Below are 25,136 nucleotides of genomic sequence, written 5' to 3' on the forward strand. Positions count from 1 at the left end.
TTTTGCTTTCAGTCATCAAATTGTATTTTAAAGAACTCAAGGGAATAATCTATTACCCAGATAATTAAATTTCCATTGCTCTTTCTTCATTTTTGATGTTCTGAATTTCCTTTTACTATCATTTCCCTTATGTGTGAATAATTGACTTCAGCAATTCTAGCTGATCTGCCAGCAACAAATTCTCTTAATTTTCTTTCAACTTAGAATGTATTTTACCTTCATTCCTGAAGGATATTTTTGCTGGATATAGTATTCTTGATTGATGATTCTTTTCTTTCATCACTTAAAAAAAATGTTTCACTTGTGTCTTGACTTTATAGTTTCTGATGTGAAATCTGCAATAATTTGAATTATTATTCCCCTGTAGGTAGTGTGCCATTTTCTCTGCCTATTTTCAAGATATTTTCTTTGCCTTTAGTTTTCTGTAGTTTTATTATGTTGGATATGAGTATGGATTTCTTAGATTTTATCTTGTTTGAGGCTTACTGTACTTTTTGAATCTGTAGGTATGTGTCTTTCACTTTATTTGGGATATTTTCAGCCTTTATTTCTTCAAATGTTTTTTCTTCACTGTACTCTATTTCCTCTCTTTCTCGGACTCTGATGACATGAATGTTAGACCTTTTGGTATTGTTCCACAAATTCCTAAAGCTCTGTTAACTTTTTTCCAGTCTTTTTTCTTTCTGTTGATTATATTGGATATTTCTATTTTTTTTTTAATTTTTTAATGTTTATTTATTTTTGACAGAGAGAGAGACAGAGCATGAGTCGGGGAGGGGCAGAGAGAGAGGGAGACACAGAATCTGAAGCAGGCTCCAGGCTCTGAGCTGTCAGCACAGAGCCCAACACGGGGCTTGAACTCACAGACCAGGAGATCATGACCTGAGCCGAAGTCAGATGCTCAACTGACTGAGCCACCCAGGCGCCCCATTATATTGGATATTTCTTGATTTGTTTTCAAGTTCGCTGACTTTCTTCTGTTATCAAGTTCTTGTCTTGAGTTTTAAATTTGATATTATATTTTGAAGTTCTAAAATTTCCATTTGTTTCATCTTTATATTTTCTATGTCCTTGCTGAAATTTTCTGTGTTTCTTTTTGGTTCAAACTGTGTATTTCTTTGAGCATCTGTGCTTTAAATTCTGTAATTTAAATTCTTTTTCAATAATTCCAACAGCCGTTTAATCTTGGGGTTCATACTGCCTTTCCTTATATGAGTTGAGATTTTCCTAGTTCTTCAGATTTTAAGCAATTTTGGATTGTATCCTGGATATTATTTTTTTTTTTTGTATCAGTCAATGAGTCCAATTGTACTTAGGTCTCAAGTCCTGACTAGTCTTATGTGGGCTGTGGTTTCAATGCCAGTTCTGTTCTCAGAGCCTTTGTAGGGCTGTTTAGGGCTATCTGTCTCACATGTGTGCCACCCAGTGGTCAGTCTGGCACCTGGACAGTGGACTATATACTTAGTTCAGCTCTCAAAGTTTTTCATAAGCTGTGTAGGATCAAATCCACACGTACACAGGGTAGCAGTGAGCCCGGGAATTCTAAAAAGCTTTATGGTGTCACTTTCCCAAGCTCGACTCTCTCTGCAATCTGTCTGGAAAGTTCCCCGAGGCTCACCTTTTTAGTCCTCTGACCTGAAAGCTGGAGTTTATTTATCCTGCTTTACTATATACTTCTTATGGCTGACCTAGTGTCTGGAGCCAAGCAGCCAGAGAGAGAGACAGAAATAAGATGTTGGGAGTTCACACCATCCCCTTTGGACCTTAGTTTCTTGGATCCCAGAGAATCTTCATCAGGTTTTTAGATGCCTGTAGCTTCTGCTGTTGCCACAGTGGCTGACACAACTATTACTACTATAAATTTGCTTGGGGTGGCTGCGACAGGAGAAAATGGAGAAACGAAAAGCCAAAAAAGAAAAACGGGGGAATTTCTTCATTTTCGCTGGGAGTTATGAGTCCCCTTTTCTGTTTCTCAAGCCACACTATAGTGCTTGTCCTGGAGCTCTCTTTGTCAGTGGCCTGGTGCCACTCTGGGTTCAGGTTGTCTTGAATCCAGGCTCAGGAATACCAGAGGAAAAATGGGAAACTTACCACCAGTTCAGTAATACTTCGAATTATGTTCTTTTTCTCCTCTTTTCCTCCTACTATTCACTTTTCAGAATCCTCAAAGAGATACTCCACGAATTATGTCTAGGTTTTATCGCTGCATTCAGTGGGAGAAACAGAGTGAGGTGTGCTCACTCCCACTTGTCCTGAGTTGGGACCTCTCTTCCACTACCCTGGAAACATGAGGAGGAATTTTGTTTCTACGACTGATGATAAAAAGAGGGAAATCGCCTGAACGAATTTCAAGTTCTCATCCAGCTCTATCTATCATGCTCTGATGTGAACCAATTTCATCTCTGTGTATTAATGTCCATTTTAGCATGAATTTCCCTTCATCTCTAGGAGGTTGTATGTGAGGAATACCTGATAAACAGGGAATTGCTACCTGGAGCCAAATATTAAGTATGTCCTCGCCAGCTTACTAAATATTTCTATGATTGGTAAGTGAAGGAAGGTCTTTGGTGCAGACATGCCGTTTCCTTAAAAGTAGAACATGGTCTTGGGTTCTTTTCTGTTCTTATTGTACACAATTCAATTTCTTTCTTTTTTTTTTTTTAATTTTTTTTTCAATGTTTATTTATTTTTGGGACAGAGAGAGACAGAGCATGAACGGGGGAGGGGCAGAGAGAGAGGGAGACACAGAATCGGAAACAGGCTCCAGGCTCTGAGCCATCAGCCCAGAGCCTGACGCGGGGCTCGAACTCACGGACCGCGAGATCGTGACCTGGCTGAAGTCGGACGCTTAACCGACTGCGCCACCCAGGCGCCCCCACAATTCAATTTCTTAATCTATTCTAGCCTTGGCTAATGTCATGTACCTCTCAGGGCCATGCTCTCCTTTAGTGTTGCTGGACTTTTCTTGTTAAAATGGGGACCCTAAGTGGAAACAAATACTCCTATGGTGTTTGTGCCATATAGAAGCTGACCTAGAATGTTGGAATCAAAATGGAAACATTACATCCTAAAGTCTAACAAAGTATGTTTGTTAAACAGACTGCTCTAACCCAGTATTTTTTCCGCTGGGAAGTGATCAAGCACAGACCCTCTTTCCTAGCACAACTTGTGGATGCCATTTAAAAATATCTTTGCATGGGGTGCCTGGGTGGCTCAGACAGTTAAGCGTCTGACCTTTGATTTCAGCTCAGGTCTTGATCTCAGGGTTGTGCGTTTAAGCCCCGCATTGGGTTCTGTGCTAGGTGTGAAGCCTACTTAAAAAAAAAAAATCTAGGGGCGCCTGGGTGACTCAGTTGATTAAGCGTCCGACTTGGGCTCAGGTCATGATCTCACAGTCCGTGGGTTCGAGTCCCGCGTCAGACTCTGTGCTGACAGCTCAGAGCCTGCAGCCTGCTTCCGATTCTGTGTCTCCCTCTTTCTCTGACCCTCCCCTGTTCATGCTCTCTCTCTGTCTCAAAAATAAATAAGTGTTAAAAAAAAATTAAAAAAAAAAATCTTTGCAGCAGCATCTTTCCTAGTCCAAAGCAACAGTATTATTCTACATACTTACTCTCCTTCTCAGGGAAATGTGATGGCATGTTGCCTTCCCACCCTATTTTAGAAAGCCCTGGTTCATGGAAAAGTTTGTAAAAATCATTCCTATTTAGAACAAATAATGTCTTTCTCCATGTCATCCATAAATTATGTCGTTGGGAGGGTCTATCCTTTTGACAGACATTTTGACGTCTTGACATTGTCAGTCATGAGCCAGCAAGCACAAGGATATGTGAAAGGATACTGGGGGAAGAAGCAGAGAAGGAGGAGGAGGAGGAAGGAGGAAAGAAGAAAGAAAAAAATGAGAGAGACACCATTTTCCAGATCTTTCAATGGCACACAGTCTGGTATAAATACTTCTACTTCAGTGTGATAAATGCCAAGAAATGAATAAGGGTTAGGGATTTAGAGAAGAGGGATTTCAGCAAATATCTGCTAAATACTTTGCATATGCAGACACTATGCTAGTTGGTGGGAATACCATGATCTGGCCTAAGGTGGAGGGTCTAGGAGGTCTTCCCCGAAAGACATTTCTTCCTCATGTTTTAGCTGAGTTCTGGAGGATGAGTAAGCTTTAACCAGCAAAGGAGAAGGAGGCACATATTCAAATACCTTGCTGTATGAGCGAGACTGATGTGTTTGAGGAACCAGAAGAAGACCAGTGTGGTTGGATCACAGAGAATTAGAATTAGAATATGTCTACGGAGGTGGGTTGTGTAGATCCAGGTGGGGATTTGGGGCTTAACAATGGGAAGCCAGTTAAGCAGGGGAGAGAGCCTGACATAGGAATGATTTGCATTTGAAAAGAACGCTCTGGCTACCACAGGGAGAATAGATTGGAATAGATTAGAAGTAAGTAATTGTGGGGAGACCAGATAGGTGATGATTTTGGTGAGTGTTTAAGGGTTGGGAGAACTTCTCAAAGAACTGGCATTTTTGCCTGGGTTTGAAGGATAAATAGGCATTTCCTACTAACAGGGAGAGGAAGGAGATTCTAGTTATTAGAAGAAACATTTGAAAGGGTCTGTAAGGCTGAGTTCTAAGGTGTGTGTGTGTGTAGGAGACGTTGAGAAGTTGGAAAAGTACATTGGGTCCAGATGGTGAGGAGATTTTGGCCTTTTGCAGAAGATAACTTGAGATTTTCTATGCTTTTAATCTTGGAGTGAGATCATCAGATTTGTATTTTTGAACAATCATTATCAGCAGTGTAGAGAATAGACAGGAATCAGTTGTGAATCATTATAGTTGTCCAAGAGGTGAGAAAAGGGCTGAGGAAATTGATTCCAGATATATTTAGGAGATAGAATGTTCAGAATTTATTAACAGTGTGGGTGTGATGAGTGAGAAAAAAAGGGAGGAGATCAGGATGACTTTGGTTTTTTGTTTTTGTTTTTTAAAGATTTTATTTTTAAATAATCTTTATACCCAAAGTGGGGCTCGAATTCACAACCCTGAGATCAAGAGTCCCATGCTCTACTCACTGAATCGGCCAGGCACCCCCAGGGTGACTTTGAAGCTTTAACTTGGGTAGGTGATGGGGCCATTAACCACAACTGAGAGACAATATAGGAAGGGGAACAATTTGTTTTGGAGGTTAGAGGAACGGGAAAGGGGAAGGAAAAGAATGATAAATTTGGTTTGGGAAACGTTCAATTTAAGATGCTTAAGAGATGTACAGGTAGAGATGTCCGCTTGACCAAGGATAATCAAGACTATCATTTAGTGAAGGCCTACTCTGGGTCAAGCACTGGGATGAGAAATTTCCATAGATTTCCTCACTTAACCCTAGCAACAGCTCTAGGAGATCAGTGTTATTGGTTCCAATTTATATATAAGGAAATTGAGGTGCTGAGAGTTTTGGAAAGCTCAAGTACTTGGCTGACGACTTCGTTATTTAGTCTTTTTTTTTAATTTTATTTATTTTTTTTTATTTATTTTTTTTTTTTAATTTTTTTTTTTTTCAACGTTTATTTATTTTTGGGACAGAGAGAGACAGAGCATGAACGGGGGAGGGGCAGAGAGAGAGGGAGACACAGAATCGGAAACAGGCTCCAGGCTCTGAGCCATCAGCCCAGAGCCTGATGCGGGGCTCGAACCCACAGACCACGAGATCGTGACCTGGCTGAAGTCGGACGCTTAACCGACTGCGCCACCCAGGCGCCCCTAATTTTATTTTTTTAATGTTTATTTATTTTTAAGACAGAGAGACAGAGCATGAACGGGGGGAGGGTCAGAGAGAGAGGGAGACACAGAATCCGAAGCAGGCTCCAGGCTCTGAGGTGTCAGCACAGAGCCCGACGTGGGGCTCGAACTCACGGACTGTGAGATCGTGACCTGAGCTGAAGTCGGACGTTCAACCGACTGAGCCACCCAGGCGCCCCGCTATTTAGACTTTTAAAAGCCTTCAACAAATCCCTCATCGACAGTGCCCCTGTTGGGCTATACACTTTCTACCAAGAAGTCCTTTACCTTTCTCCAACCCTTTGTTATCTCATTTGCCACATGTAACCATAGAAAAAATACTGCCAATTTGGAATGAGTTGCATGTTTAATCTCATCTCTTCCACTAACAGCTGCATGGCTCTCGTTTGTAAAATGGAGACAATCTAATGCCTGGTTCTTTACTTTTCAAATAAATAGAGATGCTCAAACATTCATTTGGTTAAAAAAAAATTGTAGGAGTAATAATTTTGAATGAACAAACAAACATATGCTATTGGCTGGAATGTGAAATTTGCATGATTTTAAGAGCAAACCGCAAGAACCCAAGAACTACAAAGACACTTCATGGCTCTGGTGGATTGTTTTGCACTGCTTCCTGAGATCTTTGTGATCAAAGTTCAGCCTCCCCCAGCAGACACTCCCTTAATAGAGAAGGCTGAGAATTGCCATGCTTTCTATTAATATCTGGAAGGATACGTGAGGACCAGGTAATCAACAACATATTTTAATCAAGGAAAGTACTTTGTTATGAAAGTCTGGATGAACAAGACCTGCCTTCATTTCAGTTTTTGCTTTACTCACATTTAAAAAAAATTTTTTTTAAACGTTTATTTTTGAGACAGGGAGAGACAGAGCATGAACGGGGGAAGGTCAGAGAGAGAGGGAGACACAGAATCTGAAACAGGCTCCAGGCTCTGAGCTGTCAGCACAGAGCCCGACGCGGGGCTCAAACCCACAAACCGCGAGATCATGACCTGAGCCGAAGTTGGATACTTAAGCGACTGAGCCACCCAGGCGCCCCAGTCACATTTTTTTTAATTTTAATTTTTTTTACATTTATTTATTTTTGAAAGACGGTGGGGAGGGGCAGAGAGAGAAGGAGACACAGAATCCAAAGCAGGCTCCAGGCTCTGAGCCATCAGCACAGAGCCTGATGCAGGGCTCAAACTCACAAACCGTGAGATCAGGACCTGAGCTGAAGTCGGACGCTTAACCGACTGAGCCACCCAGAGACCCCGCTTTACTCACATTTTTTATGTCAGTCCTTCACCCCAGCAGCTGATGTTTAGACTGATCCTTTACCTGGAACAGTCCTTGCTGCCACTGGCACCAAGTGGTGAACACTGTGGGTAAGTGTGTGTTCTGATTTGCTCTGCTCTCAGAGCCCAACCTGACTTTCTCCCAGTCTTTCTGACTGGCTATGACTCACAGCCCTGCTGAACCCTGGGCCTTGGGGAATCCCAGGCAGTGTGGAGTACTATGTTCTTTTTCTTCCCATACACACTTTACCAGTGTTGACTAGTTCAGAACTGAGGTTGAAAATGGGAAGGCCAGGCTCCATTGCTGTGGTTACCATCCCCATGGATATTGATTACCAGGGATCCTCTTTCCTCATGGACCCAGATCCCACCTCTTCCAAAAGTTATTCCCTACTGAATAAAAATGAATGTTGGGACACCCATCTGGCTCAGTTGGTAGAGTATGCGACTTTTGATCTTGGGGTTGTGAGTTTGAGCCCCACATTTGGTGTAGAGATTACTTAAAAATAAAATCTTTAAAAAAATTTTTTTATTCATTTATTTTGTAGGAGAGAGAGAGAGTGTGTGAGCAAAGGAGGGGCAGAGAAAGAGGGAGAGCCAACATCCCAAGCAGGCTCTATGCCAGTGCAGAGCCTGATGCAGCACTTCATCCCACAAAGTGTGAGATCATGACCCGAGCCGAAATCAAGAGTTGGGACGCTTAACCAACTGAGTCACCCTGACGCCCCTTAAAAATAAAATCTTAAGGGGCCCCTGGGTGGCTCAGTCGGTTAAGTGGCCGACTTCGGCTCAGGTCATGATCTCGCGGTCTGTGAGTTCGAGCCCCGCATCGGGCTCTGTGCTGACAGCTCAGAGCCTGGAGCCTGTTTCGGATTCTGTGTCTCCCTCTCTCTGACCCTCCCCCGTTCATGCTCTGTCTCTCTCTGTCTCAAAAATAAATAAACGTTAAAAAAAAATTAAAAAAAAATAAAATCTTAAAAAAAGAAATGAATGTTGAACCCTCCACTCACTTCCTGGAACCTTCTCTTGAACTTCACCCTTCTTATATCAACAAACTCCCCTATATATTCCCAAATATCAAGCAAGAATTTTTACCTTTGAATTCAGTTCAAATTCAGACTGCAGACTGAATCTGTTCTGTGTTGTACGGTGTAATATTCATATACTTAAACTTAAAAAATCATAAAAGTAGTACAACCTCATCAAGTGAAACAATGAAAATGGAAGTAAATCCATACTGTTAATATTTTGGTGTGCTCCTTAACTAGATTAAAATTTTTTCATTTCTATTGTTCTTTTACAAATGTATTTTTTGGAACATGTATATATATATATATATATATATATATATATATATACATATATATATGCATAAATATATTTGTAGCTGAGGTTAATTATGGGTAGACTTCAAGGAACACCTGAACTCCCTGAAAGTATATGTGAAATTGTTTGCACACATAGGCATATACATTTTTTTTTCTGGGAAGCAAGCATACTTTTTATCAGATACTCAAAAGAATTCATGACTCCAAACCTATATTTTTTTAATGTTTATTCATTGTTGAGAGACAGAGTGCAAGCAGGGGAGGGGCAGAGAGAGAGGGAGACACAGGATCTGAAGCAGACTCCAGGCTCTGAGCTGTCAGCACAGAGCCCAACGTGGGGCTGGAACTCACGAACCATGAGATCATGACCTTAGTTGAAATCGGAAGCTTAACCGACTGAGCCCCCGAGGTGCCCCCATGACTCCAAACATCTTAAAAATTGCAGTAAATTTGCACTATATTTTTTCCACTACTCTAGAAAATACTTTTCTTAGAGATACGAGAGATGTCAGTGTATTACTGGGACCATGCCAGGGCTCAGCATTTTACTTTTTCTGTTTGCTTCGGATTTGACTATAAAGGGTTAGTTCAGAATGTTTCCCATGGCATGCGGACGGTTGAAAACTTCTGGGCGACCTCACAGCATTTTAATTTCCATGCTTCTGTTAGATGTATGCAGTGGGAGGAACCAGAGGGGTCATTGCTCATGGTGACAAAACATAGGGCATGTAGACAATCAGCAATTCCAGATCCCACAAGGGAAGAAGGTCTGATCTGCTGATGAGATTAGAGTTAGTCCTCAATATCAATATCAAAGCTGATTTGATGTAGTTAGTAAAAATAGCAAACATTCACTCGATACTTACCATGGGTAGATACTGTTCTAAATGGTTGCCTGCATTATCTTACTTAATCCTCCCCATAGCTCATGAATTAAGAAAGGTTATTATCTCCATTTCAGCAGGTGAAGCTGGGAGAGTTTAAGTTAGAGGGAAGCCAGAATTGGAATTGAGGCAATTTGGTGCCAGGGCTGGAAAGCCTAATTGCTATATTCGGTTGCCTCTGTTGGCAGTCATCGCACAAACACGTAATGTTTGTACAGCATATTTTATCTGCTGCACGCTTGTAAGTTTGTTATTTCATCTGTTTTTACACATAGTCTTGCTTTTGTGGAAACAGCAAGTAGTTATTGAATGTTTTTGATGGCCGAGAGGCATAATTACCATTTCTCTTTGACAAACTAGGAAAGTGATGCTCAAGAAAAAAAAAAAAAAATCCTTGTGGTTTTCTAAAGCACCCGGTGGCAGAAAATGAGAAACCTGGAATTTGCACCCAGGTCATGTGACTCCAATCCAGCAAGCTTGCCCTTGAATCGTAGTTCATCATAGGCCATCTTGGCCTGTATATTGGGGAGCAGTTTCCAAATATTTGGAAACTTTTTTGAATGGTCAGTTGATTTCGGTAGGCACTTGGTGGTGTCCAATAATAACAAATAAACTAGATGCTAGATTTGGTTTGATGGTTATCTCCTCACTCATGAGAACAGGAAGCAAGTGCGTAAGTGAAAAGAAAGAGGAAAGTTTATTTACTTGCTCTCCATTTGTGATATCATAAAAAGACCCCTAGAAACTGACTAGATGCAAGAACCTAATTTTCTAAAGATTTATCTCTATTCGGAGCATTGGGCTTATTACGCCATTATAGGACCCTTCCACTTCTGTGCTCAAAACATTTTCCTCCAGCATTAATGGCATTTATCTTTCATCACTGAAGAGAAGTGTCCCATTGGAGAGAGACATGAGCAAGATTTGTGGGATCTCACGGACTGCAAAAGAGAAACGTGGCAAATATTTTATATTCGAAAGCTACTAAAAGAAATAAGATTCTTGAATATGGAGCTAAGGTTGCTTTATTAACAGACATTCACCTTGTTAAATAAAAGTGTGCTTGTAACAGACCCAGTGAGATTTTTGTAATTATCCTTATTATTAGAGGGTTTGATTTACATCGATACAATTGGTGATGAAACTGCTCAGCAATAGATTTTCAAGATGCTCTACTTCGCACAGAACACATTGCATTGATTTTCTCATTTCTAGATATTACGGTTTAAATGTGTCTCAAATGCTGTGCAGAGCAGTGACGGTTTCAGAAGACAGGGATTTTATTCAATATGGTAGATGTGCCCTGCAACTGGGCTTCCCGGTGGGGCAACACATTTCTTTTTTTTTTTTTTTTTTTTCAACGTTTTTTATTTATTTTTTTGGGACAGAGAGAGACAGAGCATGAACGGGGGAGGGGCAGAGACAGAGGGAGACACAGAATCGGAAACAGGCTCCAGGCTCTGAGCCATCAGCCCAGAGCCCGACGCGGGGCTCGAACTCACGGACCGCGAGATCGTGACCTGGCTGAAGTCGGACGCTTAACCGACTGCGCCACCCAGGCGCCCCAACACAATTCTGAGAGAAACAATTAGTGTTGAGTCATTAGTTACAGAAGGTGCAAAAAGGGATCCCCCAATGCCAAGATCAAAATGCTTGACAATTAAGTGCAAATTATTTAACAAAGATGCCGCGTGGTAATATGGTATTTTTGTAATGTTGACGTTTGATACCATTTGATATTTAAAAAAAATTTTTTTTAATGTTTATTTATTTTTGAGACATAGAGAGACAGAGCATGAACGGGGGAGGGGCAGAGAGAGAGGGAGACACAGAATCCGAAGCAGGCTCCAGGCTCTGAGCTGTCGGCACAGAGCCCGACATGGGGCTCGGACTCACGATAGTGAGATCATGACCTGAGCGCAAGTGGGAGGCTCAACCAACTGAGCCACCCAGGCACCCCTATACCATTTGATATTTTTAATGTAATACTAGGCACAGTTTCATATAGGTGTGTGTATGAGTATACATCTACAGATATACACACATATCATTTATTGCACTTTAAAGAAGTTAACTGACATTTTAAATTATAAAAGTAATACATGATCATGGAAAAAATTTAAAACTATATAAAAGTCAGAAGTACATGGGGAAAAACAAAAATCTACCTCCTTGGTTCTCAATCCTCATTTCCAACCCCCCGAGGGGAGAACGAGGGTGAAATTTCCTGCCATAAATGTTTACTGTTATATGTACATACGTCCTTAAAAAAGACTCTTTGTCTATGGGGTGCCTGGGTGGCTCAGTCGGTTAAGCATCCGACTTCAGCTCAGGTCACGATCTTGTGGTCCGAGAGTTCGAGCCCCGCGTTGGGCTCTGGGCTGATGGCTCAGAGCCTGGAGCCTGCTTCCGATTCTGTGTCTCCCTCTCTCTCTGCCCCTCCCCCGTTCATGCTCTGTCTCTCTCTTTCTCAAAAATAAATAAACGTTAAAAAAAATTAAAAAAACTCTGCCTACAAATGTGATTGTATTACTGTCAGCAATTTGCTTTGTTTAGCGAACAATGTCTTAAATTTCATCTTTCTACATCTGTACATGTAGATCACTTTCATTCTTTTTGATGGTTGCATTTCAAACCATTGTACCCATATTTATTAACCAGTTCCCTGTCGGTGGATATTTTGGTTGTTCCTAGTTTTTCCCTCCTTCTTATCTATTGCAAACCTATGCCCAAGAATGGTCATTATACCATTATCTATCCACACATGTGCAGGTATAGTGTTGGATGGTTGAGTAACTTCCCAGAAATGGAATCTGTGGGTAAAGGACATGTACATTTCTGATGAACTGGTTTTATATGTTTAAGAAAATATGTGCTTAAGATAAAAAAAATCAATCTGTACACAAAGTGAAAAGCACAAGGTCCCTTCTCAAGCTCTGACGTTCCCCTATAACTATGGTTAAGAGTTTCTTAGTATCCTCTCAACTTTAAAATAATATATTTACATATGTGCATTTAAAAAATACACATGGAGTGATTCAGGATGGGGTATGTTCACTTTACACTTGCTAAGTAACGTGAAATTGCCCTTCAAAAAGATTACATTTGTGGGGCGCCTGGGTGGCTCAGTCAGTTGAGCGTCCGACTTCAGCTCAGGCCATGATCTCATGATCTGTGAGTTCAAGCCGCACGTCGGGCTCTGTGCTGACAGCTCAGAGCCTGGAGCCTGCTTTGGGTTCTGTGTCTCCCTTTCTCTCTCTGCCCCTTCCCCGCTCATCCTCTGTCTCTCTCTCTCTCTCTCTCTCTCTCTCTGTCAAAAATAAATAAACATTTAAAAAAATTAAAAAAAAAAGATTACATTTGTTATATTCCCATCAGAAGTATGTGAAGGTACCTCTCCACCCCCACTCTCCTTGATAGCCACCCTGGATATTATCACACTTTTCATGTTTTGCCAATCTCATAGATGGAAATGGCATTTAAAAAATTATTTAAATTTGCATTTATCCATGTATAAATAAGGCGAAGCCACATTTGATTGACTTTTTTTGCTGGTTTCTGTCCCTTTCTTAGCATTCATAATCCCACACAAGTGTTTCTCCTTACTTGCTTACTTGACACCAGATGCCTACTCTGTCCCTTGATAAGATGCTATGTTTCCTCTTGATATCCTCCAGTCCCAGATTAGACCTTTAGAGTACTTGTGTATCCCCTTTCTCTGTCTCCTTCCTCTCCCATGTGAGATCTTTGGAATCTTGTACTTTGTACTCCCCTCTCCCCCCCCCCCCCTTCCCTTCTGCTCTCATCTCCTAGGTTAGGCTGAGATGTCTAGTAATTTTACTTCTAGACTATGTTCCTTCAGAGGATATACATGGGTGACATACTCTTTGTATCCTTTTATACATGTAAATATCTTCCTTTCATCTCTAGAGGTGAGTGGTATCTAGAAAGACTTGAGCATTCTTAAGTTGTAGCGTCTCTCTTCTCAAACATCTGTGATGTTCGTTCAGCTTCCTGCCTGGAAGATAAGAAGATCAGTGTCAGTGGAGGTCCTTTTTTGAGTTACTCATTCTCTTTTTATACGTGGAGTTCAGGAATTTTATAGTGATATTCCTAGGAGTGAATTTCCTATCCCTGAACTTGCTTCAAACTTGATAGATCCTTTTAAGCTGCAGATTAAAGAACATTTCTTCCATTTGTTCGTCATCATCTCTTCATTTGGGTCTCTTTACAACTTCTATTATTCACGTAGTTTTGTTTTTTTTAAACATTTGTTTATTTTTGAGAGAGAGAGAGAGAGAGAGAGAGGCAGAACGTGAGCAGGGGAGGGGCAGAGGGAGAGACACACAGAATCAGAAGCAGGCTCCACGCTGTCAGCACAGAGCCCGATGCGGGACTCAAACCCACAAACTGTGAGATCATGACCTGAGCCGAAGTCTGACACCCGACTGACTGAGCCACCCAGGCGCCCCCATTTTTTTTAAGTAGACTTCACACCCAGTGCAGGGCCCAACATGGGGCTTGAACTCATGACTCTGAGATGAAGACCTGAGTTGAGATCAAGAGTTGGATGCTTAACCGACTGAGCCACTCAGGTGCCCCAGAACTTCCATTATTCACATAATAGATATCCTCTAAGACTCTCAGTCTTTTCCCTTGAAATCATTTCTTCTTTTTGCCTCTAATTCACACCTCTGCAGTGGCCAACAATCCTCTTCTTTAGTTCACCTGCTAAGTTTTTAAATTAAAAAAACAAAACAAAACAGTTTTATTTCCAGCAGATCATTTTGTGCCATCTCCTTAAGTGCTGTTATTAATTTTTAGATAGGATTAAGTAAGAGACCATCTAGATCCGTACTTTTACTGAGACCCAGAGGGGGTTCCTAGGTTTTCTCACAGTTGCACTGTAGATAAAATCTTGGCCACCTAACCTCCGATCCGCTTTCTTCCCCTATCTACTGGGCTATTCACAAGAAACAATTTTGGGGATGTCCAAGTAAATCCTACCCCGAAGAAGATCAGAAAATAAGATATTTATTTATGCGTTCACTTGGGCAGCACATATGCAGGAGGTAAGGTGTTTATTTCTACTGATATTTCTAAAAGCATGTAGGATAATACTTTTAAGCTCACGGACGTACGATGGAAAGAGTCCCATGGATTTGTGCTATGAGAATAATTCTGGGAAGACTCCACCACGAAACTTCTGCTTTCCTTTAGATATTCTTTGCTAAATGTCACCAAGTTTCATCTAATCTGATTCATGGGCTGTGAGTCCGAATTGTCTCTGCTCCCTCTAGTAACGACTTGAACCATATCATGAGGCGGTTAAGTGAAAAAGATAAAAGTTGACGGGGCAATTACTCTCGAAGTCTCCTCACTCAAAACTAGTTTGTGTGGCTTTTCGGCCAGCCTACTACTAAGAATTGTGTATGAAAGTTATATAAAGCAGAGTGGATTTAGGGTGTGGTAAAGATTATTGAATGATATCGAGGCACTGGTTATTCCAGTGGAGAAGAATGAACATGCTTGTTTTGGGTCCTTTTCCAAATACACATCTGTCTCCTGGATTATTATTAATCTGTTTTGCTTTATAGCATCCTGGGTGCTTAAATTATTCTATTTCTGTAATTTGATATTTGATGTATCCTACCAAGGTAGGGAGGAAGATTTAAGCTGTTTCTTTTGCTGTTTCATCACTGGAGAACTGAAGCATGAAAAATACATCATATAGTGTTTTTGGAGCCAAGAAGCAAAGCACACCATTTGTTTTCGGGGCCATTGTGTCCTCTCTTTGATTTTATTTATTTTTTTTTTCAACGTTTATTTATTTTTGGGACAGAGAGAGACAGAGCATGAACGGGGGAGGGGCAGAGAGAGAGGGAGACACAGAATCGGAAACAGGCTCCAGGCTCTGAGCCATCAGCCCAGAGCCTGACGCGGGGCTCGAACTCACGGACCGCGAGATCGTGACCTGGCTGAAGTCGGACGCTTAACCGACTGAGCCACTCAGCCGCCCCTCCACTGGTATTTTCAATTCTTTCTCTCTTGGTTATTTAAAAAAAATTTTTTTTAAATCTTTATTTATTTTTGAGAAACAGAGTGTGAGCAAGGGAGGAGCAGAGAGAGAGGGAGACACAGAATCCGAAACAGGTTCCAGGTTCCCAGCTGTCAGCACAAACCCTGGCGAGGGGCTCGAACTCACGAACCGTGAGATCATGACCTGAGCCGAAGTCGGACGCCCAACCGACTGAGCCACCCAGGCGCCCCTCTCTTTGTTATTTTTATGACATCTGAATTTGAGAAATCCTTCCGTCCCCCCGCCCCCCACACCAAGCTCTTATGGCCTAAACTATACACACTCCTTTGATTTTTCTCTTAACTCTCTGATCGTGCTTTTTCTTTCCTTCTCTCATTGTCTAAGACCCAGTTCTTGACGACTTACTCACTCATCCATTTACTTCGCCAATATTTATTGAGCACCTATTATGTGCCGGGTTCTGTGTGAAAAAGTGGTCACGCAAGGGTAAACGAGAAGATGGTATCCATTTTCATAGAGCCAACATTTTAGAGGGGGAGAGAGACAGTAAGAAATCAGGCAAAATAAGTGAAATTACAGATTGTGATAAGTACAATCAAGGAAACAAAATAAGGTTGGTAAAAGAGAACAACGGGGCTTCAGTTCACAGGACCTGCTTTTTTTTTTTTTTTAATTTTTTTTTTTCAAAGTTTATTTATTTTTGGGACAGAGAAAGACAGAGCATGAACGGGGGAGGGGCAGAGAGAGAGGGAGACACAGAATCGGAAACAGGCTCCAGGCTCTGAGCCATCAGCCCAGAGCCTGACGCGGGGCTCGAACTCACGGACCGCGAGATCGTGACCTGGCTGAAGTCGGACGCTTAACCGACTGCGCCACCCAGGCGCCCCAACACAGGACCTGCTTTAAGTAGCAGAGTCTGAGAAGACTTCTCTGAGGAAGAGAGAGCAGAATGAGAGGGTGCTTCCGGGTGAGACATGGGAGGGGAATTTATCTCCAAACTGGGAACAGGTGCAGAGTCCCTGAGGAGGAACTAAGAGTCACGGTGGCCATGAAATAGCGATTTAGGAGGAGAGGGGCCATGAGAAGCATAGTTAGAAGGATAGGCGGGACCCACATAGTGCAGGGCATTGGAGCCTAAGTAAGGAGCTCAGATTCAACCTACATAAATAGGAAAATTTTTTAAAATGTTTATTTCTTTTTGAGAGAGAGAGAGAGAGAGCACGAGCGACCACGTGAGCAGAGTAGAGGCAGAGAATGAAAAAGAATCTCAAACAAAGTTCTGCACTGCCAGCACAGAGCCTGATGTGGGGTTCAAACTCACGAACTGTGAGATCATGACCTGAGCTGAAATCAAGAGTTGGATGCTTAACCAACTGAGCCACCCAGGCGCCTCTTAGTTTTATTTTATTTTATTTTATTTTTTATTTTTAGGAAATCTTTGAATAGTGTTCAGTGGGGGAATAATAAAATCGGAGTTAAACATTTAAAAGAATGTTTTGGTTGATGTGTAGAGAATGGACTCCAGGGGAACAAGTTTGGCAGCCAGGAGCTAGTTAGGAATCCAGGGCAGAGACTGTTGATTGGCTACATAAAAGTTACTTTTAACCTCTTTGTTCCTTTCACTACACTGGCTGGGAGCCTAGTTTTTACTTACCCCATTTCCCTTGCAGCCAGAGGTGGCCATGTGACCCAGCTCTGAGCTTTGTGCCATAAAAGCAAGTCTGCTGGAGGGCTTCTGGAACAGATACTGTGTTTCTTGATAAAAGGAACAGATCGAGGTTTTGCTGGTGCCGCCTTCCCCTCAATGCCATGTGCCCTTGCTTTCTGCCTTTGATGTAATGATAGCTGGAGTTGTTTTGCAGCCATTTTGTGACCATGAGGGAAAGGCCAAGAAAGTTACAGAGACACAGATATGGAACCACTGAAAAAACCCTGGAGCCACCTTGTCCAGACTTTTTGATTTGGAAACAACTAAAAAAGCCTGTATTCTTTATTTTTTTTTTAAATTTTTTAACGTTTATTTATTTTTGAGACAGAGAGAGACAGAGCATGAACGGGGGAGAGTCAGAGAGAGAGAGGGAGACACAGAATCTGAAACAGGCTCCAGGCTCTGAGCTGTCAGCACAGAGCCTGACTCGGGGCTTGAGCTCACGAACCAGGAGATCATGACCTGAGCCGAAGTCAGATGCTTAACCGACTAAGCCACCCAGGCGCCCCAAGCCTGTATTCTTTAAGCCCCTAATAGTCAGCTAAATTGCTACCTGCAGCTGAAAGTATTTCTAACTAACCCGGAGGATCTTTCAGGGTGTAGGTGAGAGCCGGTGATTTGGACCAGGGTGATAGTGCTAAGTACCAACTTTATGCAAATTACTTCATGTTCAACTCTGATCTCTTCCTTCTTTCTTTCTTTTGATTGGTAGCTACATTTCCTTGTGTTTTATCTCCCCATGTTTAAGTGCTCCAACAGCCTTTTAGTTTCCAACCTCCAACTGGTCCTTTCTCCATCCAATCTTCCTATAATTGTTGGGACAATATCAAGGTCACCTTCCCACGCCCCCTTTCAAGAGTTGACAGTGGTTCCTGATAGTCACTTTGAGCAAACCTAAAGTGGTTCAGTTTTGTACTCAACATGCTACCAGATGAACCAACGTCACTTGTACGATCTCATGGGCTTGTTATTCCCTAAACATATCTCTGCTTCGGCTTCTGGTTACAACTGTGTTTTCATTCATTTAAAGAGTGTCTACATGCCTTCTATGTCAAACACTTTGTTGAACGTCATACTCGCACCTGCGCTCCCTAATTTCATCTTTACAAGTAATCCGTGAGATAGGTTTTATTTCCCTCATTTCGCGGATGTGAAAACTAAAGAGTTAGGGGGGTTGTCTTGTTTAAGGTCAAAATGCTGGAAAGAAGCAGGGCGAGGATTTTAACCCAAGTTTTCCGATTGCTAAGCCCAGCGTCCTTTCTTGAGTTTTTATGCTGCAGTCTCATCATCTCGCTCTATAACATTCTCTCTTTGGTGTTCTGTCAGTATATATCTACTTCTACCTTCCTCCCCTTTTAAGAATTTTCTGGCAGCTTGTCTCATGCATGAGTCTTTGTCATTTTTCCTTCAACGCTTTGTGTATCGTTAGATTTTTTTCTTTTTTTTTTTTACCTTTAAGTAGGCTCCATGCCCAACGTGGGGTTTGAACTCATGACCCTGAGATTAAGAGTCACCTGCTCTACCAATTGAGCCAGCCAGGTGCCCCAGAATTGTTTTTTTTTTTTTTTAATGATCATAATACTTATTGTAATAGTTTAATTGATCTCTGGTAATTTCATTTCTCTATGACGTGTCTCTCGAACCAGATTTCAGACTTTCCAAGAGCATGAACGAGCAACATATTCTTCTTAATTTTTTGGTATTAGCTTTTCACATGGTGGGAAATGCAGTAGGTGATTAATTGATGCTTTTCTAATAAATGGGCAAATAAAACAATGAGAATCTTGCATTAAGTCTATGTATCTGGTTCCAGATAATTCTCCATATCCTTTGATTTTAGTCTTCCTTACATTCATAAAATCTAAGTACCAATAAACACTAATTTCTTGTTTTTTACCACAAAAATTCCAACACGTTCCCTATTATGGTAAGTATCGGATTTGATAACCTTTCTAATTAACATTACATTTTAAATGCCTTTAAAATGCCCCATTACGTGTTTGTCCAATAGTCCATGACAGTTCAGATGTGTAATTGCTATTATGGATTGCCTGGTGACCATCATTAAGTAATTAGAGAGACTTAAACATGGGTAATGCTAATTAGGAAAGTTATCAACTATGGGCAGTTAAGGTAATAGGGAGCATGATGATTTTGTTTTGGAACTGCCGTGAAAACGTGGCTACAGCGATATGGATAATCTTTTGTGAATCCAGTGCTTGAGGAAGCAAGTAGCCATTGGACAATGGGAATTCTGCAGGGCAGAGAGTGACTTGTGAATTGGGCCCCCTTTTTTGTCACTCCGTTAATAACTGTGACTGCCAAAACACTTCTGGGTTGTACTGGGGGGCACAAGGGGTCAAGCCCTGAGCACAGTATAGCTGGAGAGGGCCCTTTATCTGCCCCCTTGAAGCACCCCTCAATCAAGATCATTCTATTTCTAGCCTTGCTTTTGTGGCCCTACAACCTATTAGGCATCTGCTCAACGTGTTCTGTTAAGTGGTGTGTTGGGTTTTTTTGTCCTCCCTGAATAAGTGATGAGTGCCTGCTTAGGAAATCTCCCAGGATTAGCCCACATTCTCACAAAGGCCACTTGACCCTGACCATTGTTTCAAGCAGTTCCTGGAATGTTGGAGAATTGTTACAGCATAAGAGCAAGGTGGCTTTTCTGCAGGAACATGACATGGTCTGGGAACATTTCATTTTTTTTTAATATGACATTTATTGTCAAATTGGTTTCCATACAACACCCAGTGCTCATCCCAACAGGTGCCCTTCTCAATGCCCATCACCCACCCTCCCCTCCCTCCCACCCCCCATCAACCCTCCGTTTATTCTCAGTTTTTAAGAGTCTCTTATGGTTTGGCTCCCTCCCTCTCTAACCTCTTTTTTTTTTCTTCCCCTCCCCCATGGGTTTCTGTTAAGTTTCTCAGGATCCACATAAGAGTGAAAACATAGGGTATCTGTCTTTCTCTGTAGGACTTATTTCACTTAGCATCACACTCTCCAGTTCATTTCATTTTTTAAAGAAATAGTATTTCACTATTCCCAAGTGGTAAGAAGTAAGTTTGGTGGGAGTGATGAGGGAATTCACTGGTTGTTTAAATGTCATTTTAGAGGGCGCCTGGGTGGCTCAGTCGGTTAAGTGCCCAACTCGTGATTACAGCTCAGGTCGTGATCTCTTGATTCGTGGGATCTAGTCCCACATCAGGCCCCTTGCTGACGGCAACAGAGCCTGCCTGGGATTCTCTCCCTCCCTCTCTCTGCTCCTCCCCTGCACTTGCTGTCTCTGTCTCTCTCTCTCTCAAAATAAATAAACTTCAAAAAACCCACAAATGTCATTTTAGAAACACATATTTTGCACAATTTTGCATGTATATGTGCATTTTTCTCAGGAGAAGAACTAAGCCTGTAGCGGGTTTTACCTTCGAGCCTTAGAGGCTTGGGAGGCTCTTGTTGATAGTATTAAAAGACAGAATAGCTAGTGGCTGGTGGTGAAGCAAACATTCCCATTTCACAGAGCTCTCTTTCACAATTATGTGGCAAAGAGCTAGGAGAACTTCAGGCTCAGCTTGAGGTCATCGCTGTCCATCAGGAGTCCGCTGGCTGCCTGGAGGCCTCTCTGGGGTCTTGGGAGGAAAGAGAAGAGGATGTATTCATTGCTCCTCAAACACAGAATGTTCCAGAATCACTTTGCCACCTTATGACTCAGCAAGTCATGCCTCCTTTTACAGAGACAACTTTTAGGTAGGTTTGAAGTACATCTTGCTGAAACAAGACTGGCTGATCTCTGAAATGACTGCGGGGCTAAGGTCATATGAGTAGTTCACATGGACCCACATCTGCGCTTTAATTGCCCTTTTCCCTCTCCACCTCGTCATAACTGGGGACACGGCGTGTGTTCAGACACTGGAGCTTGTCGTTTGGTTTTATCCAATCTTGCCCATGATTGCAGTGATATCAGGGCCTGGGAAATTTCTTGACTTCTCCATGCATGGAAGTCAGAATGAGGTAAGCAAAGTAAGGATGATAAATCTGGCAGATGTTTTCTCTTTCAAGATGAAATTAAAGCATCTTCGTACGTTCCATCCTTTCCCCAAACGGGGTGTCTGTTTAAGTGTGACCGGGCGCCTTGGTCCTCTGTTCAAGTTGGAAGCTATTTTCTGGTCCGTTGGTTCGTTCTCTTCATTTGGCAGATAATTGTGGCATGCCACCGTGTGCATGGTGCTGGACCGTGCACTGTGAAAGAAGCAGGGACGGCTGGTGTCCTTTCCATGCCCTGGGGCCATTGGGGAAGGAAAGGTTATCATGAGAAGTTTAATAAGTAAGCGCTGAATACCAATTCAAGGCAGTGTTAGGGAGGCCTCACGGGCTGTTTACGATCACAATAATCCCCCTGCAGGAGGTGGGACTTGAACTGAGTCTTGGAGGATGGCAGAGAGGAGGCAAGGAAGATATCTCAACTGGGACAACTGGGTAAGCAAAGGGTTGGAGTTAAGGAATGTAGTGTGTGTGTGTGTGTGTGTGTGTGTGTGTGCATAAAAGAGTGCATGTGTTTATTTTTTATTTTATTTTTTAATTTTTTTTTCAACGTTTATTTATTTTTGGGACAGAGAGAGACAGAGCATGAACGGGGGAGGGGCAGAGAGAGAGGAAGACACAGAATCGGAAACAGGCTCCAGGCTCTGAGCCATCAGCCCAGAGCCCGACGCGGGGCTTGAACTCACGAACCGCGAGATCGTGACCTGGCTGAAGTCGGACGCTTAACCGACTGCAGGAGTGCATGTGTTTAAAGTAGAGGAAAGAGATAAAACTAGAAAGATAGACTAGGAATAGATCCTGGAAGACGTGCTTTTAATTATTATTATTTCTTTATTTTAGAGACAGAGAGAACACAAGTGGGGGAGAGGGGCAGAGGGAGAGAGAGAGAGAGAGAGAGAGAGAATCCCAAGCAGGTTCCTCGCTCAGCGCGGAGTCCAATGTAGGGCTCGATCCCAAGACCCTGGGATCATGACCTGAGCTGAAATCAAGAGTCAGATGCTCAGCTGACTGAGCCACCCAGGTGCCCCTGGAAGGCCTGGCATTTTAAGGGCACTTAAAACTCCATTGAGTAGATAATGGAAATTGTTAGAGAGGTTATTGAGAGGTTGGAAAATATGTGACATTTGTGAAGTACCCATCATGTGCCAGGTGTCGTGCTTGTTCTTTTTTTTAAAAAAAATTTTTTTTTCAACGTTTATTTATTTTTGGGACAGAGAGAGACAGAGCATGAACGGGGGAGGGGCAGAGAGAGAGGGAGACACAGAATCGGAAACAGGCTCCAGGCTCTGAGCCATCAGCCCAGAGCCGGACGCGGGGCTCGAACTCACAGACCGCGAGATCGTGACCTGGCTGAAGTCGGACGCTTAACCGACTGCGCCACCCAGGCGCCCCCCGTTCTTTATTTATATAAACAGTTTAATCTCCACATGACCTCTCCAAGAAGCATCCCTATTTTTCAGTTGGGAAAAGCAATTTAAAAATATTTTTTATTATGGACGTTAAGTGCCTCTTGATAAGAGCACAAAAATCACCTATGACATGTTCTTACCAAAAAAAATTCTACTTTTTTTTCTTTTTTAAGATTTTAGTTTTAAATAATCTCTATGACCAATGCAGTGCTCAAACTTACAACCCCAAGATCAAGAGTCGCAGGCTTGCCAGCCAGCTGCCCCCCCCCCCATTCCTCAAAACAGAATTTCTATGTGATCAAGTCTCTAAACTTTCTAATAGTTTACAGCACATACAGAGAACAGAGCAGCGTGTTGATTGACACAGAAGGATGCAAACAATGTGAGAAATTGCAGGATTAAAAAGAGTTCATCCTGTGCCGACAATATGGAGCCAGCTCTCCCTCTCTGTCTGCCCCGCCTCGACTTGCGCGCGCGTGCACGCACAATCAAGCTCCCTCACTCTCTCAAAAATAAAATAAACACTTAAAAATAAACACACAAACAAATAAATAAAAGAGCTTACCTTAAGAAAATTTCAAAAGAAGAAAAATACAGTATAACGAACCCTCTATGTATCACCCAGCTTTAGCAATTATCAGTTATGGTCAATCTTGGTTCATCTATACCCCTCACTTCCCACCCGCCGCTAATTATCTTGAAGGAAATCCCAGTTGTCATATTACTTCATAAATATTTCAGTGTATGTCTTTCAAAGATAAGGACTCTTCAAAAAAAAAAATAAATAACCACAGTACTATTACCATATCTAAATTAATAGCAATTCCTTACTATCCTCAAAGAGTCATTATTTACATTTTCTTGATTGTAATTTCTTTCGTTTCAATCAGAAACCAAGTAAGATGTATACTGAAATTGCTTGCTGTGTCTCTTAAGTCCCTTTTAGTTGAAAAAGTCCACAGCCTTCTCTTTTTTTTTTTTCTTTCTTGGAATTCATTTGTTGAGGAACCCAGGTTCTGTCCCTGGAGTTTTCCAGATTCTGAATTTTGCTGCTCCGTCCCCTTGTTCCATGTAACGTGTTCCTCTGTCCCCTGATTTCCCATAAACTGGCAGTGGTGGTCTGCTCCATGACATTTCAAGTCCATTATTTTGGCAAGGATACTTACAGGTGGCCGTGTGTATTTTCTAATTTCAGCAAGTCTCTAGCCAGTAAGTCAAGAAGCCCTGGAATTTTCACCAAGGTCTCTCTGATTCCCAAACTGTGCTCTGGCCATCTCTTCCCATCGCCCACTAAGGTTAATCTGGCAGCGAAGAATGGGAAGAATCGACAGGGCTGGAGGCTGGGAACAGTGAGACTAATTCATGTCAACATTTATGTATAGACACTGCGCTGGGCAGAAAGACAGCGGGTGACTGCTGTAATGACCCAGGAATGCAGTGATGCAGAATGTGACCACAGGGCTGCTAGTCTCTCTGGGGAGGAAGGTGCAAGCCACAGGATCTGGTAACATTCTGGTTCCTGCAGTTACGTTCCAAGGAGTCGCAGGCACCTGGTTATGCAGAAACCTTTAGGTTTCTGGGATGTTTGAATGCCCTGGTGAACTCTTGGGGCTAATGGAGGGATCAGAATTACCCACACTGTTAATAAATAATTTTGATGACTTGAAAAATATCGTAATTTCTTTGTTCCATTGCTTTTTCCAACAAGGTTTCAGATGAAAAATTTTTCCTTTTTAAATTGCACACATCTTGTCGAATCACTGTGTCGCACACCTGAAACTAATACAATACTGTATGTTAACTAACTGGAATTTAAAAAATGGTAATAAATAAAAGAAGTTGCATACACTTTTTTTCAGATAACAGCTTTACATGCCCATTAAAACACACCTGAGTGCATGCACACACACGCGCGCGCACACACACACACACACACACACACCCTCCATCTCAGAAATGTTTACCATAGAAATCCCACATGACAGAGCCCTGGTTGTGGTGGAGAAAAGGGATTACTGGGACGCCTGGGTGGCTCAGTCGGTTAAGCGGCCGACTTCGGCTCAGGTCATGATCTCGCGGTCCGTGAGTTCGAGCCCCGCATCGGGCTCTGTGCTGACCGCTCAGAGCCCGGAGCCTGTTTCAGATTCTGTGTCTCCCTCTCTCTCTGACCCTCCCCGGTTCATGCTCTGTCTCTCTCTGTCTCAAAAATAAGTAAACGTTAAAAAAAAAAAAAAAAAAAAAGAACTAACTTAAAAAAAAAAAAAAAAGAAAAGGGATTACTCAGAGCTGATATTTAGCGCTGACTCGTTCTGTGTTTGAATGTCTTTGGCATGTGTTCTATTTGTGATTAAAAAAACACAATAATGTGATGAAAAATAGTTATAATAAAATGACATCATATTAGACATTGTCTTACAAATTCCTTTTTCACTTAATAATTTATTTGGGGAAGTAGAATAGTTACTATACAGGCATAATTATATAGTTATAATAGTTACTCAAATTATTTATAATATAAAATATTATATGATGTAAACGCACATAATGTATTTATAATAACATAAAATAATAATAGTTATTATATAACATGTTATTGTGTTATTATATAATTATACAATTTCTAAGCAATGCCTGTATGTAATAACTAGGC

The sequence above is a fragment of the Leopardus geoffroyi genome, chromosome A2 (genome assembly GCF_018350155.1).
Source record: "Leopardus geoffroyi isolate Oge1 chromosome A2, O.geoffroyi_Oge1_pat1.0, whole genome shotgun sequence".
Classification (NCBI taxonomy): Eukaryota; Metazoa; Chordata; class Mammalia; order Carnivora; family Felidae; genus Leopardus; species Leopardus geoffroyi.